The 16,041-nt window shown below is 36.8% G+C and overlaps 1 pseudogene; it reads left to right on the forward strand.

Moving 5' to 3' along the window:
- The first annotated feature begins 13,567 nt into the window (after positions 1–13,567).
- Positions 13,568–15,113, forward strand: LOC113930890 (annotated as a pseudogene).
- Positions 15,114–16,041: the final 928 nt, after the last annotated feature.

Consider the following 16,041-nt stretch of genomic DNA (forward strand, 5'->3'; position numbering starts at 1 on the left):
ACATCTTCTTTATCCATTCATCTATCAATGGACACTTGGAATGCTTCCATATCTTGGCTACTGTAGTAATACTGCAAAACATTAGGATGCATATATCTTTTCAAATTAGCGATTTTTAAAAAGATTTTATTGATTGATTTAGAGAATATGAGTGTGGGGAGGGACAGAAGGAGATGGAGAGAGAGGATCTCCAGCAGAATCCATGCTGAATGCAGAGCTCAATACAGGGCTCCTCACAACCCAAAGATCATGACCTGAGCGGAAACCAAGAGTCAGATGCTCAACCAGCAGAGCCACCCAGGCACCCCTCAAATTAGTGTTTTCATTTTCTTTAAGTAAATATCCAGCAGTGGAATTACTGAATCATATGATAATTCTATTTTTAATTTTTTGAAGAACCCCCATACTCTTTTCCATAGTGGCTGCACCAATTTATATTCTCACCAACTGTGCCGAAGGGTTTCCTTTTCTCCATATCCTTGCCAACACTTGTTATTTCTTGTCTTTTTGACACTACCCTTCTGACTGTTGTGAGATGAAATGAACAACAAAAAGAACAGAAACAGACTCATAAATACAGAGAACAAACTGGTGGTTCCCAGAAGGGAGGGAGGTGGGGGAATAGGCAAAATGGGTGAAGGGAATTAAGAGATACAAACTTCCAGTTAAAAAATAAAGTCATGTTGGGGCGCCTGGGTGGTCCAGTCGTTAAACGTTTGCCTTCAGCTCAGGTCATGATCCCAGGGTCCTGGGGTCGAGCCCCGCATCTGGCTCCCTGCTCCACAGGAGGCCTGCTTCTCCCTCTCCCACTCCCCCTGCTTGTGTTCTTGCTCTCACTATCTCTCTTTCTGTCAAATAAATAAAATCTTAAAAAAAAGTCATGTGAATGAAAAGTATGGCATAAGGAATATAGTCAATCATGTTGTAATAACTCTGCATGGTGACAGATGATAACTACATTTATCATGGTGAGCACTGTGTAATCTGTAGAACTGTCAAATCACTATGTTGTACACCTGAAACTAATATAACATTTTCAAGTATACTTCATTAAAAAAAATCTTATAGTTGATGAATGGACCCTAGAAAGAACAGTTCTTTGATGAGTTGAGTCAAAAATAATTGAAGTATTAGATATTTCAGAAATCAAAATGATGAATTTGGGAACAGTGAAGGTAAAATTTTATAGGAATTGAGGGAAAACCAGAAGTTACTTCCTAGACATGTAATTTCCATAGCAGTAACACTAACATTTCCTCTCCCTATAATCCCCCTCTTCAAATTTTAAACTGATGAATAATGTCCTGTAACTGCAAATGATTTTATCTGTCTTGCACTTGATTTATCTACAAAGGAGTCCTAATCAAACAAAAATGTGGTAGGATTAATGAATGTGTTATAAGGATTAATGCTGGGAGCATGAAGGAGTACATAGTGAGAAAGTGGTCCCAAAACTAGGTAGCAGGCAGTTTTATGCCATCTGGCCCCAGACCACCAGTGAAAACCCAAACCATTGTGTCTTAATCCTTCTAATGCACACATGCATATGTGATTATGTTACTAATTCTTCCCTGAATTCCATCACCTGTTGGTCTCAGATATAGGACTCCACTTTCAATTGGCTGAAGTTTACCCTTCTCAACAATTTCATAAAATTGTCTTATGCTAAGTTATTCAATTAATTAAGCTTTGATTATCTTCTATTTTTGAAATCTGCATCATTATTTCTCTTCCATAAACATGAATATTTGAGATCCAACTGCACTATTTAACTAGAGACCCAGGTATGCCTCCTCCCATCTAAGGCTCTGCTTTCATAAACCTTTTTGCTGAGCACTGAGATATGATAATCTTTATTTATCTGAGAGAAAGAGAGGGAGAAAGACAGAGACCTGAGAAGGGGGGAGGGGCAGAGGGAGAAGCAGCTCCCCACTGAGCAGGAGCCTGATGTGGGGCTTGATACTAGGACCCCAGGATCATGACCTGAGCTGAAGACAGATGCTTAACCAACTGAGCCACTAGGTGCCCTGAGATCTGATAATCTTTAAAAAGAGAGACTTGGCATGAACTTTTATAAAATACATGATTATGATTATACCTATCTGAGATAAATGCCTGATGTGTGACTGATTGCAGGAACCTTAAAAAAAAACAGCTGAGAACATGCTTGGGTGTGGCACACTATCAGCTAATTACTAACATTTTCTCTGGAAATCTCCTCTAATGTGGTAGAACATACTAGTTGGAAATAAATTTCTAATGAAGTGTTTTGTAGGACAAAGCCAGTTCTTACATTTAGGAACTCACTCCAAAGAATCGTGTTTCAGCTGGTTCCTTACTAAAATATTTGCTTGTTATTTCTTATGGAAGTTATGTGTTAATCTTTTGGTTAGTAAAAGAATATGCCAATTTTTAAATTTTGGTGTTCTAGGAGCTATTCTGAACATTGAAGAAATATTTTGTCTTAGTTCAAATTTAGGAAAATAAGAAAATGTTTAGACATATAGAAGAAATTGAATGACTTCTGGTGTTATCTTCAATAGTATCTGAGTCAAAGATAATTTCTCAATGTTCAGTTTTCAATATCCTTATGGGCAACCATTCTATTTAATCCACGTCATTGTAACAAACATGAATCATTCCAAAATAGCCTCCAGTCAACTTCCTTTTCCAAACTAAACAGAAACATTAATTAAAAATAAAACATTTTGGGGCATCTGGGTGGCTCAGTCGGGTAAGCATCTGCCTTCGGCTCAGGTCATGATCCCGGGGTCCTGGGATCGAGCCCCGCATCAGGCTCCCCGCTCCGTGGGAGGCCTGCTTCTCCCTCTACCACTCCCCCTGCTTGTGTTCCTGCTCTCACTGTGTCTCTCTCTGTCAAATAAATAAATAAAATCTTTAATAAAAATAAATAAATAAATAAATAAATAAATAAATAAATAAAACATCTTTCACCCACCTGTGAAGTTGAATTTTATTTTTTAAGATAGATTTCTTTCAAGCTCTTACTAAGCACAACATTTGATTATATTTGTGCCTTTAATCTGTGTGTCAGTGCTGAAATGAATCATTTGACCTCTTTCAAAGTAATTGACTTTGCAGTGATTTTTAAAAGTTAATAAAACCATGTTACAGATAAGACACTAGTAAAAGAGTCTAGATAGATACTATCTTTAGAAATGAGTTTTTCAGAAGTACCTTAAAAACAGTAACTTCCATGATGATGAAAAATTAATAGGTGTTTCCTTTTTCATTAAGTATAGCAAATGAAAGACTTAATTCAGTAGCATGTGCCTTGTGGCTATTTACCTAAAGATGATGATAATAATGACGGTTTCTTGTGAAGGAAGCTTTCCCTGTAGTAATCTTAAAAACTCACTTTTCATTTTTGCCCATTTCTCCTAGTGAACACATATGATAAGCAGTTTGATATATATGTTTTTCTCTACATATCTGTGCATATTGGTATTTCATTAGTTTGTCTTCTCTTTTCCCTTATGAATATAAAAAACTAGGTGAAGAGATATGCTTTATATAAAACACATTTAACAAATGGTAGTATTTATACCTTATTGAGTAGCGCCCAATTCAATCAATCTGTATGGTCTCTTCAAAAGACAAAATCTATGTTTCTTTTCTTTGGTAAGGTTAAAGTTAGGTGGGCACACTCATACACTGATGGTAGATGTGCAGTTTTGTGTATTTCCCAAGGGCAAATAAAAAATATTTTAACAAATAATATATACCCTATTAAATTAAATTAAATTAAATTTAATTTAATCTAAAAACATACTTAGGAAAAGCACAAAGACATTTTTAGAGGATATTATCAAAGCTGTGTATATAATATCAAAGTAAATGTTTAACAATAAAAGATTTATTGATTAAAGTATGGTACAATTTTATTACATGATTATTAAAATCTTGGATTGTAATATGTATTGGCATTGAAATATTTTTGAAATATGGCTAGTTGAAAAGCAAATAACAAGATAACATGTTCAGATGGTACTTGTTTTTAAATCTCTATGCATATGCATGAAAATAATGGAATTACATTTGTCTTTAAGAAGTGGATTATGGATGATTTATGCTATTTTTTCTTTCCTATGTTTTTCCAGTTTTCTGAAATAAACATGTATTATTTTAGAAATTAAGGCAGAAAATACAGCAATGGCACCATTTACCAGTGAAATAATGAGCATGGAAGATGCCTGGAAGAGCTTTATGATTCTCCAGCTTCCTTTCCTCTCCTTTATAAAAACTACCAAGGAATGGTAGGTGGAATGAGAAAAGGTAGGTTAAAGCTATGTCTCCCAATATGTCTGCTAGAAGGGCGCTACCCTTAGTCTCTGATTCCCTCATTCAAGCTAGGCTCCTGAGAAATGCCTCACTGGCTCCATGTCTGTCAAATTCTGTCTATTCCTGGATAGAGATTCTTGTTCCAAGCCTTGCCTGTCTTCCTGCCCTGGTTAATTGGGCTGGTCAATAAAATTCCTTCTACTGCCATTCCAAAAACTGTTAACACTTAAGGAGAACTCTTACAAGAAAACCTTGCTTTCTTTCTTTTTGGATTCTCTTTCCCCACTTTGGAGAGTTAAACACACTAACTGGGCAGAATAAATCTCAGGTCACCAAATTAGCCTTTCCCTGTATTATTAATCAAAGAATCAAGAATATAGAAAAGGAAGAAAGCTTTTTTATAATTCTAACCATAAGAACAGGGAAGAAAGGTGAGCACACACCACATCACACCCCTCAAATTCCCCAGAGGAAAAGTTTTATAACTGTTGGAAATGTGATGAAATTATCAAAGTACCTGAAATCAGGGACTTAAAGTAAATCACACTTACCTTTGTTCTGTGAGAGTATGAAACTCACATTTTCAATCAGGTAGAAGATAAAATTGAGTACTCTTACATCTGTGTAATCAGTAACTTTAACCATTTTAACTATATCATTCATGTGTCACATCATAAAATCGATACTCACACATCACACGTTGTACTAACTTGGGGAGGAAGTTGTATGTGAAAATCAGGGAATGTGTGTTACTCTTCTGGTCCTCCAAATGGTATTTTCCCACCTCATGTTACTCTTTTCATTACTATGGTGGCTCTTTCAAAGCTGCCTACTTTTAAACTCCCTGATGCATATGCCAGGGTCCCCAAAGGGATTGGAACAAGGACAGTGAATATGATTCCAAGAAATAATTCATTCTATTTGTTAAACCTCTGGTTAAAAAAAAAATCCTAAAACTACATCTTTAAAGTTCCCAGTTTTGGAGTCTGGGGGAAGATGGCAAAGTAGGAGGACCCTGAGCTTTCCCTGTCATATGCTTACAACTAGATGTCACCTACATCCAACTCAATAAACTGGAGACTGATCTAAAGTCTAGCAGGACGAACTCCACAACTGAATACAGAGAAGAAGCTGCATCTGAAAGGTTAGGAAGGTCAAAAAGAGGGAGGGGGGGCTACCCACATGAGGCAGGAAGTTGTGTGCATAGAGAGGGCAGAAAAACAGGGCCCTTGCTTCAGGGAGCTCACATGGGGAAAACCAATCCCCATAATAGTTTGGCTTTGAAACCCAGAGGGGCTGAATTCCATGAGTTTGTATAAACAGTGGGACTTGGAGCCTGGAGCTTTAAAAGTCAACTGACTCAGCACTTGTGGAGCCAGGAGGGTGAATGTTAGCTGGGTTGCTGCCCTTAGACAGCAGTCTACACAAAGAGGCAACATAAAAAGGGGAGTTTACACAACATTAAGGGGGAAACAGGAGACAGATCTGTTCATACTGATTTCAGAGTGTGTTGGGGACTTCATCAAAAATAAGGGAGCTGGCAGGCACCATTTTCCTCCCCCATACCCCCCCACCCAGCATAAGCACAGAGACACTGTGGGAGGTGCTTCTGCACAGACACTTGTTACCTAAACTGCCAGCAATGTGCTATGCCCAGGAATTCTCCTGAGGACTCGACCACTCCAAGCCTACTAACCTCCCCACTGAGCTCAGGGCAAATTTAGTTAGTTTATACACCCTGCCTAGCCACCGGGTGTACAGTTACCACTGTGCCCATGCCCAGCCACCATGTTTCACCCAGTTTTGTGCCCCCAGCCAACATCATGCACTGGGACCAGTCATGCCCAGGCACTGCCACATTTGGCACCCAGTCTCAGACCCCTGGGTAATTAATTCTTAAAGAAGAAATAAAAAAATACATGGAAGCAAATGAAAATGAAAACACGAGAGTCCAAAACCTTTGGGATGCAATAAGGTGGTCATAAGAGGGAAGGATATAGCAAACAGCCTTCCTCAAGAAGCAAAAAAAGTCTCAAATACACAGCCTAACATTATACCTAAAGGAACTGGAAAAAGAACAACAAATAAAGTCTAAAGCCAGCAGAAGAAGGGAAATAATTAAGATTAGAGCAGAAATAAATGTTATAGAAATAAAAAAAAACACAGTAGAACAGATGAACATTACTAGGAGCTGATTCTTTGAAAGGATGAACTAAATTGATTAACATCTAGACAGACTTATCAAAGAGTAGAGAGAAATGACCCAAATAAATAAAATCACAAAAGAAAGAGGAGAAATAACAAACACCACAGAAATACAAAGAGTAATAAGAGAATATTATGAGCAATTATATGCCAACAAATTGGGCAATCTGGAAGAAATGAATAAATTCCTGAAAAAAAAACTGAAATAGGAAAAAATGGAATACTTGAACAGACCCATGACCAGCAAAGAAATTGAATCAATAATCAAAAATCCCCCAACAAAGAGTCCAGGGTTGGATGGCTTCCCATGGGAATTTTACCAAACATTCAAAGAATTAATACCTATTCTTCTGAAGCTGTTCCAAAAAAATAGAAATGGAAGGAAAACTTCCAAACTCATTCTACAAGATCAGCATTACCTTGATTCCAAATAAGACAAAGACCCTACTAAAAAGGAGACTTATAGGCCAAAATCCCTGATGAACACATATGCAAAAAATCTCAACAATATACTAGCTAATCGAATCCAGCAGTACATTAATAGAATTATTCAGCACAATCAAGTGGGATTTCTTCCTGGGCTGCAGGGGTGGTTCAACATCTTTAAGTCAATTAATGTGACATATCACATTAATAAAAGAAAGGATAAGAATCATATGATCCTCTCAATAGATGCAGAAAAAGCATTTGACAAAATACAGCATATTTTCTTGATAAAAACTCTCTGCTGTGTGGGGATAGAAGGAAAATACTTCAATATCATAAAGGCCATATACGAAAGACCCACAGTGAATATCATCCTCAATGACGAAAAACTGAGAGTTTTCCACCTAAGGTCAGGAACATGATAGGGATGTCCACACTCACCACTGTTGTTCAACATAGTACTGGAATTCCTAGCCTCAGCAATCAGACAACAAAAAGAAATAAAAGACATCCAAATCAGCAAGGAAGAGGTCAAACATTCACTATTTGCAGACGACATGATACTCTATGTAGAAAACCCCAAAGACTCTACCAAAAAATTGCTAGAAATGATACATGTATTCAGCAAACTCACAGGATATAAAATGAATGTACAGAAATCTGTTGCATTTCTATACACCAATAATGAAGCAACAGAAAGAGAAATAAAGGAATCAATCCCATTTATAATATCACCAAAAACTGTGAGATACCTAGGAATAAACCTAACCAAAGAGATAAAAGATGTGCACAGTGAATTATAGAACACTTATGAAAAAAATTAAAGAAGACACAAAGAAATGGGAAAACATTCCATGCTCATGAAATGGAAGAACAAATATTGTAAAATATCTATACTACCAAAACAGTCTATATATTCAATGCAATCTCTATCAAAACAACACCAGCATTTTTCACAGAAGTGGAATAATTATAAAATTTGTATGAATAAGAAAAGACCCTGAAAACCCAAAGCAATGTTGAAAAAGAGAGGCAAAGTGGGCAGCATCACAATTCCACGTTTCAAACCACATTACACAGCTGTAATCATCAAGATAGTATGGTACTGGCAGAAGAACAGACGCATAGATCAATGGAACAGAATAGAGAACCCAGCAATGGACTCAAAACTGTATGGCCAACTACCCTTTGACAAAGCAGGCAAGGATATCCAAAGGAAAAAAGACAGTCTCTCCAACAAATGCTGTTGGGAATATTGGACAGCCACATGAAGAAGAATGAAACTGAACCACTTTCTTACACTATACACAAAAATAAATTCAAAATGGATGAAAGAACTAAATATAAGACAAGAAACTATCAAAATCCTAGAGGAGAAAACAGGCAGCAACCTCTTTGATCTTGGCCACAGCAACTTCTTACTAGAGACACATCTCCAGAGGCAAGGGAAACAAAAGCAACAATGAGCTATTAGGAGCTCACCAAGATAAAAAGCTTTCACACAGTAAAGAAACAATCAACAAACCTAAAATGTAACCAACAGAATGGGAGAAGATATTTGCAAATGACATATCAGATAAAGGGTTAGTACCCAAATCTGTAAAGAGCTTCTTAAACCCAACATCCCAAAAATAAAGCATCCTGTTAAGAAATGGGTAGAAGAAGGATGCCTGGGTGACTCAGTTGGTTAGACATCCGACTCGATTTCAGTTCAGGTCATGATCTCAGGGTCATGAGATGGAGCCCCATGTCAGGCTCTGCACTCAGTTCAAAGTCTGCTTGAAATTCTCTCTCTCTCTCTCACCCTCCCCCTCCCCCCACTCATGCTCTCTATCTCTTTCTAATTAAACAAAGTCTTAAAAAAAGAAATGGGCATGTATCATATGACCTCACTGATATGAGGAATTCTTAATCTCAGGAAACAAACTGAGGGTGGCTGGAGTGGTGGGGGGTGGGAGGGATGGGGTGGCTGGCTGATAGACATTGGGGAGGGTATGTGCTATGGTGGGTGCTGTGAATTGTGCAAGACTGTTGAATCACAGATCTGTACTTCTGAAACAAATAATGCAATATATGTTAAGAAAAAAAAAGAAGATAGCAGGAGGGGAAGAATGAAGGGGGGTAAATCGGAGGGGGAGACGAACCATGAGAGACGATGGACTCTGAAAAACAAACTGAGGGTTCTAGAGGGGAGGGGGGTGGGGGGATGGGTTAGCCTGGTGATGGGTATTAAAGAGGGCACATTCTGCGTGGAGCACTAGGTGTTATGCACAAACAATGACTCATGGAACGCTACTTCAAAAACCAATGATGTAATGTATGGTGATTAACATAACAATAAAAAATAAAAAAAACTAATGATGTAATGTATGGTGAATAACATAACAATAAAAAAATTTAAAGAAAATAAAACTACAAAGGAAACATTAAAAAAAATGGGCAGAAGCATGAATAGACACTTTTCCAAAGAAGACATACAGATAATTAACAGACACATGAAAAGATATTCAACATAACTTATCACCAGAAAAATAAAAATCAAAACCACAATGAGTAACCACCTCACACCTGTCAGAATGGTTAAAACTAATAACTCAGGAAATAACAGATGTTCTTGAGGATGCAGAGAAAGGGGAACACTCTTGCACTGTTGGTGGGAATCAAAGTGGTGCAGCCAAAACAGTATGGAGGTTCCTCAAAAAGTTAAAAATAGAACTACCCTATGACTCAGCAATTGCACTAATTGGTACTTACCCAAAGGATACAAAAATACTGATTTGAAAGGACACATGCCCCCCCACCAATGTCTATGGCAGCATTATCAACAATAGCCAAATTACGGAAAGAACCCAAATGTCCATTGACTAATAAATGGATAAAGAAGATGTGGTATATATAGACAATGGAATATTACTTGGAGATCAAAAAGAATGAAATCTTGCCATTTGCAACAATGTGGATGGAACTAGAGTGTATTATGCTAAGTGAGGTAAGTCAGTAAGAGAAAGACAAATATATGATTTCACTCATAGGTGGAATTTAAGAAACAACATATGAATATGGGGGAAGGGGAGGAAAAATAAAATAAGATAAAAATAGAGAGGGAAGCAAACTATAAGAGACTCAACTATAGAGAACAAACTGAGGGTTGCTGGAGGGGAGGTGGGTGGAGGGATAGGGTAATTGGGTGGTGGAAATTAAGGAGGGCACATGATGTAATGAGAGCTGGGTGTTATACACAACTGATAAATTACTGAACCTTACATCTGAAACTAATGATGTCCTATAAGTTGGCTAATTGAATTTAAACAAAAAATATTTTTTAATAAATAAGTTAAAGACAAATACTATATAATTTTACTTATATGTGGAATCTAAAAAGCAAAACAAATAAATACACCAAACAGAAATAGACCCATAAATACCAAGAACAAACTGATGTTGTCAGAAGGTGGAGTGGACAAAATGGGTGAAGGGAAGTGGAAAGTACAAGCTCCCAGTTATGGAATAAATAAGTCATGAGGATGAAAGGCATAGCATAAAGAATATAGTCAATGGTATTGTCATAGCATTGTATTGAGACAGATGGTAACTACACTTGTGGTGAGAATAGAGTTGTCCAGTCACTATGTTGTACACTTGAAACTAATGTAACATTGTGTGTCAACAATAATAAAAATAAATTAAAAAAAAAGGAAAACCAGAAAAGATTTTAACTGAAGCCAAGATTTGGAGAACCATGTGGTCTGGAGTGGTGTTTATGGTTGGGAGTTACCCAATAGGGACCAGAAAAATAAAGTCCATCAGGCAAAGACAAATTTATATTTACCTGAGGATATTCAAAAGGAAGAAACTTCAAAGAAGATAGGGAAGGGGGAAGAAGGAAAATAGGTCTTACTGATTAATAAGCTAGTAGTTAGACTATCTGTCTTGCCTGAATGAATTGCAGTATGATAAAATAGCCCTTAGTACTTCAGGTGGCAAACCATATTACTTCAGATAGCATGAGCATAGTAGTAAAATAGGGTGACTGTAACAAAAATAGTCTTTAGATTATTTACTAAAAGTCTACACTTGAAAGTATCTTCTTTCAAAAATCTCTTTCAAGGAGACTGAGGTGTTTTAAATGTATTCATAAATCATGAATGCTTACTTTCACAGGTGGTTCCCACCACTCTGTCGGCCATTCCTACCCTGACAATTGAAGCTTCTATAATACCCCATGAAATCACCTTTCCTGGCTATTGATACCTTTCCACTGTCCCTTATGCCTCATTTAAATGGATAGCCAAGATTTTATTTAACAATCATGGCACTGAAGGGGGGGGAGAAATTTCCCTTCTTCATCTCTTACCCATCTTCTGTTTTATTCCAAGGCCACAACGCAAAAGCACCTCATGCTTTCTGTTTCTAGTCTATTTTGAGAACTTGAATGTAGCTTTTCCATTTTATTTAGTCCTTGAGTCAGTTACAAACCATCTGGCCCTAAAGATCTGCCACAGTTTCCTAGGACAGGACCAGAAGTCATCACCATCACATGGCCCTCACTGGCACCCACATTATTTGCACTTACAATAATTCTTTACCTACTACCCCCACCAGGCTTCTAAACCAAGTATGAATATCTTGACTCTTATTTTTTCAAAGTAAGTCAGTGTCTTTACTATTAAATGGACATTTTGAAAAAGTACAAGAGGTCACCCTTATTTTCTTATGTGTGTTCTTAGTTTGAGGAGGCATCTGTTAGTCCCAACTCATCCAGTTGTTGTCGCACATGACCATTGTTGGCCTTTTGAACAATTTCAAAAATCCTTAACCCTGTAGCACCAAATATAATAACAATAGCTGTAACCATAAAATTCAGACTGCCCCCTTCCACTTTGGAGTACCCCAAACAACACAAGAATTTCCATTATTTTCAGGATTAATTCTACTAATATGACAAAAATAGCACCAATATTTGTCCTATACCAAAACTCACCTCCTAGTAACTCAAACTTACTACTAACCATAGTCATTGCATCAATCCTAACCAGAGGATGAGGAGGACTAAATCAAGCTCAATTATGGAAAATCTTAGTTTACTCATCAATCACCCATATAGCATGAATAAAAGCTATTATAATCTATAATACCACTATAATAATCTTAAACCTATTAACCTATATCATAATAATACTCACAACATTTATACTATTTATACATAATCTATCCACCACAGCAGTATAACTATCATATATATGAAATAAAATACTCTTAATTACCACAATATCCATACCACAATGTTATCATTGGGAAGCCTCCCACCTGTCTCAGGGTTCCTATCCAAATGAATGATCATTCAAGAATTAACAAAAATGATTTCATTATGTTGGTGGGAGTGCAAACTTGTACAGCCAATCTGGAAAACAGTATGGAGGTTCCTCAAAAAGTTAACATTAGAACTACTATACAATCCAGCAATTGCACTACTAGGTATTTACCCAAAAGATACAAAAATACTGATTCAAAGGGATACATGCACCCCGATGTTTAGCAGCATTATCAATAATAGCCAAATTATTGAACGAGCCCAAATACCAAATACCCATCAACTGATGAATGGATAAAGAAGATGTAGCATATATATATTACTGAGCCATAAAAAAGAATGAAATCTTGCCATTTGCAATGATGTGAATGAAGCTAGAGAATATTATGCTAAGTGAAATAAGTCAGTCAGAGAAAGACATATACCATAGGATTTCACTCATATGTAGCATTTAAGAAAAAAAAATGGACATGGGTGGAGATAAGAGAAGCAAATCAAGAAATAGACCCTTAACCATAGAGAACAAACTGATGGAGGGGAGGTGGATGGGAGTGGGGGTGGGATGGGTTAAATAGGTGATGGGTATTAAGGAGGGCACGTGTGATGAGCACCGGCTGTTGTATGTAAGTGTTGAATCACTAAGTTCTACACCTGAAGCTAATAATACATTGTATGTTAACTAACTGGAGTTTAAATTAAAAACTTGAAGAAAAAAGAAACTAAAAAAAAATGATTTCATTATTATAACAACACTAATAGCCATTAGAGCACTACTCAACTTCTACATGATTAGTTTGTTCTACGTCATTAACCATATTCCCCTCAATAAGACAAAAATAAAATGATAGTTTGAAAACATAGAGCAATTAATTTATAACCATTAATTGTAACCTCAGCAATAACACTCTCACTAACATCAGTACTATCAATCTAGACTAGGAATTTAGGTTAAAAAGACCAAGGGCCTTCAAAACCCTAAGCAAGAGTAATTCACTTAATTCCTGAAAAAGATAAGGATTGCAAGACTCTATCCTACATCAACTGAATACAAATCAAACAGTTTAATTAAGCTAAATCCTTACTAGATTGGTGGGTTTCTACCCCATGAAATTTTAGTTAACAACTAAAAACTCTAATGAACTGGCTTCAATCTACTTCTCCAGCAGTCTAGGGGAAAAAAGGAAGGAGAAACCCTGGCAGAATTGAAGCAGCTTCATTGAATTTTCAATTCAATGTAATTATTCAGTACAGAGATTGGCAAAAAGAGGGCTTAACCTTTTATTTTAGAATTATAGTCTAACGTTTTCCTCAGCCATTTTACCTATGTTCATAAAACACTGATTATTTTTCACAATTTATAAAGATATTGGCAACCTGTATCTTCTATTCGGTACATGAGCTGGAATAGTGGGAACCACCCTAAGCCTTCTAATCCATGACAAACTAGGTCAGTCTGGGGCTTTACTGGAAGATGACAACATTCATAATCTAATTGTGACTGCCCACACACATTCATGATAATTTTCTTTATACTAATGTCTATTATAATTGGAGGCTTTGGAAACTGACTAGTACCACTAATAGTTGGAGCACCTGATATAGCATTTCTCTGAATAAACAATATAAGCTTCTAACTATTACTACCATCATTTCTACTCTTACAACATCCATAGTTAAAACAGACAGGAACCTGTCGGACTGTATTTCCTGGCAATCAACACACACAGGAGCATCAGTAGATCTAATTTTTTCCTTCACTTAGCAGGTGTATCCTCAATTTTAGGGGCTATCAACTTCATTACTATATCAACATGAAGCCCCCTGCTATATCCCAATACCAAACACTTTTATTCATTTGATCTGTCCTAATTATAGCTGTTCTTCTACTTTTGTCACTTCCAGTTTTAACATCTAGAACTGCTATGCTACGAACAGACCACAACCTAAATACTGCATTCTTTGACCCTGCAGGAGGAGGAGACACATTCTACAACATCTATATTGATTCTTCAGACACCCTGAAATATATATCCTAATTTTACCTGGTTTTGGAATGATCCACATATTGTCATCTATTATTCAGGAGAAAAAAAAAGAAACTTGTGCATGTATAGTAATAGTTTGAGCCATAATATCCATCGGATTCCTAGGTTTAATTGCATGAGCTCACCATATATTTACTGTAGGCAAATTGACACATGACACATTTACTGTAGGATATTGACATATGAGCATACCTTACATCAGCCACAGTAATTATTGCTATCCCAAAAGGAGTAAAAGTATTTAGCTGACTAACTACCTTTCATGGAGGCAATGTCAAATGATCACCAGCCATACAATGAGCACTGGGTTTTATCTTTTTAGTCACAGTGGTGGGTCTAACAGGAATTGTATTGGCTAATTCATCCCTCGATATTGTCCTCCATGACACATATTATATATAGTAGCACACTTCCATAATGTCTTATCAATAGAAGCAGTATTCGCTATTATTGGAGATTTCATTAATTGATTCCCTCTATTTTCAGGCTGCACACTAAATTCTACTTGAGGAAAAATTCACTTCACAATTATGTTTGTTGAGGTTAATATAACCTTCCCATAACACTCTCTTGGCTAATCAAGAATACCTTGCTGCTATTCCAATTATCCAGATGTGTACACAACATGAAATACCATCTCACCTATAGGCTCATTCATCACATCAACAGCAGTAATATTAATAATTTTTATATTTTGAGAAGGCTTTGCATCCAAACAAGAAGTAGCAATGGTAGAAGTGATTAATACCAAACTCAAATGACTGCACTGATTTCCTCCTCCATATCAGATATTTGAAGAATCCACTTACATAAATTTAAAATAAGAAAAGAAGGAGTCAAACCCTCTCAAACTGGTTTCAAGCCAAGACCATAAACATATGTCTTTCTCAATAATGAGATATTAGTAAAAATTACAAACCTTTATCAAAGTTAAATTATAGGTTGAAGTCCTTTACATCTCTATGGCATACCTCTTTAAATTAGGTTTCCAAGAATCAACATCTCCAATCATAAAAGAACACTTACATTTTCATCATAACATGTTGATATTCATCTTAATCAGTTCTTTAGTCCTTTTTATTATTTCATTAACACTAACAACTAAATTAATTTATACAAGTATAATGGATGCACAAGAAGTAGAAACTATCCTAACAGCCATTACCCTAGTCCGAATTGCTCTCTCATCACTATGAATTCTTTCTGTAACAGATTGTTACAGAACCTGAACTGGATCGCCCAGTGGAAGAACCAAGCAGCACTCCGAGATCTTGGAGGATAGGAGTTTTATTTAACGCCATTGGGCTCAGAGCAGAGTGATCCCCAAAGGTCTGATCCCTGAGTACAAACAAAGGGGGGAATTTACACACTTCTACTTCCACATACTGGGTACTCTTGGCGCGTGCGCTAAGTGTGGCAGGGAGAGGATCCCAGATTGGTGCCCATGGGAAGCAGAGCAGAGAGAAGAACCCGGAAGAGCCCCAGGGCAGGGGCTGGGATTCCCTTGCTGACTTGGTCGGCCATCTTAGGACACAGATTTTTCCTTATCAAGATGAGAGCAATAAGCCCTTATTAATAATAAAAACCATGGGTCATCAATGATACTGAAGCTATGAATACACAGACATGAAGACCTCAATTTTGACTCTTATATAATTCCCATGCAAGAACTAAAACTAGGGGAGCTATGACTATTAAAAGTTGATAACCAAGGGGCGCCTGGGTGGCTCAGTTGGTTAAGTGACTGCCTTC

This window comes from Zalophus californianus, chromosome X (assembly GCF_009762305.2).
Source record: "Zalophus californianus isolate mZalCal1 chromosome X, mZalCal1.pri.v2, whole genome shotgun sequence".
Taxonomy (NCBI): Eukaryota; Metazoa; Chordata; class Mammalia; order Carnivora; family Otariidae; genus Zalophus; species Zalophus californianus.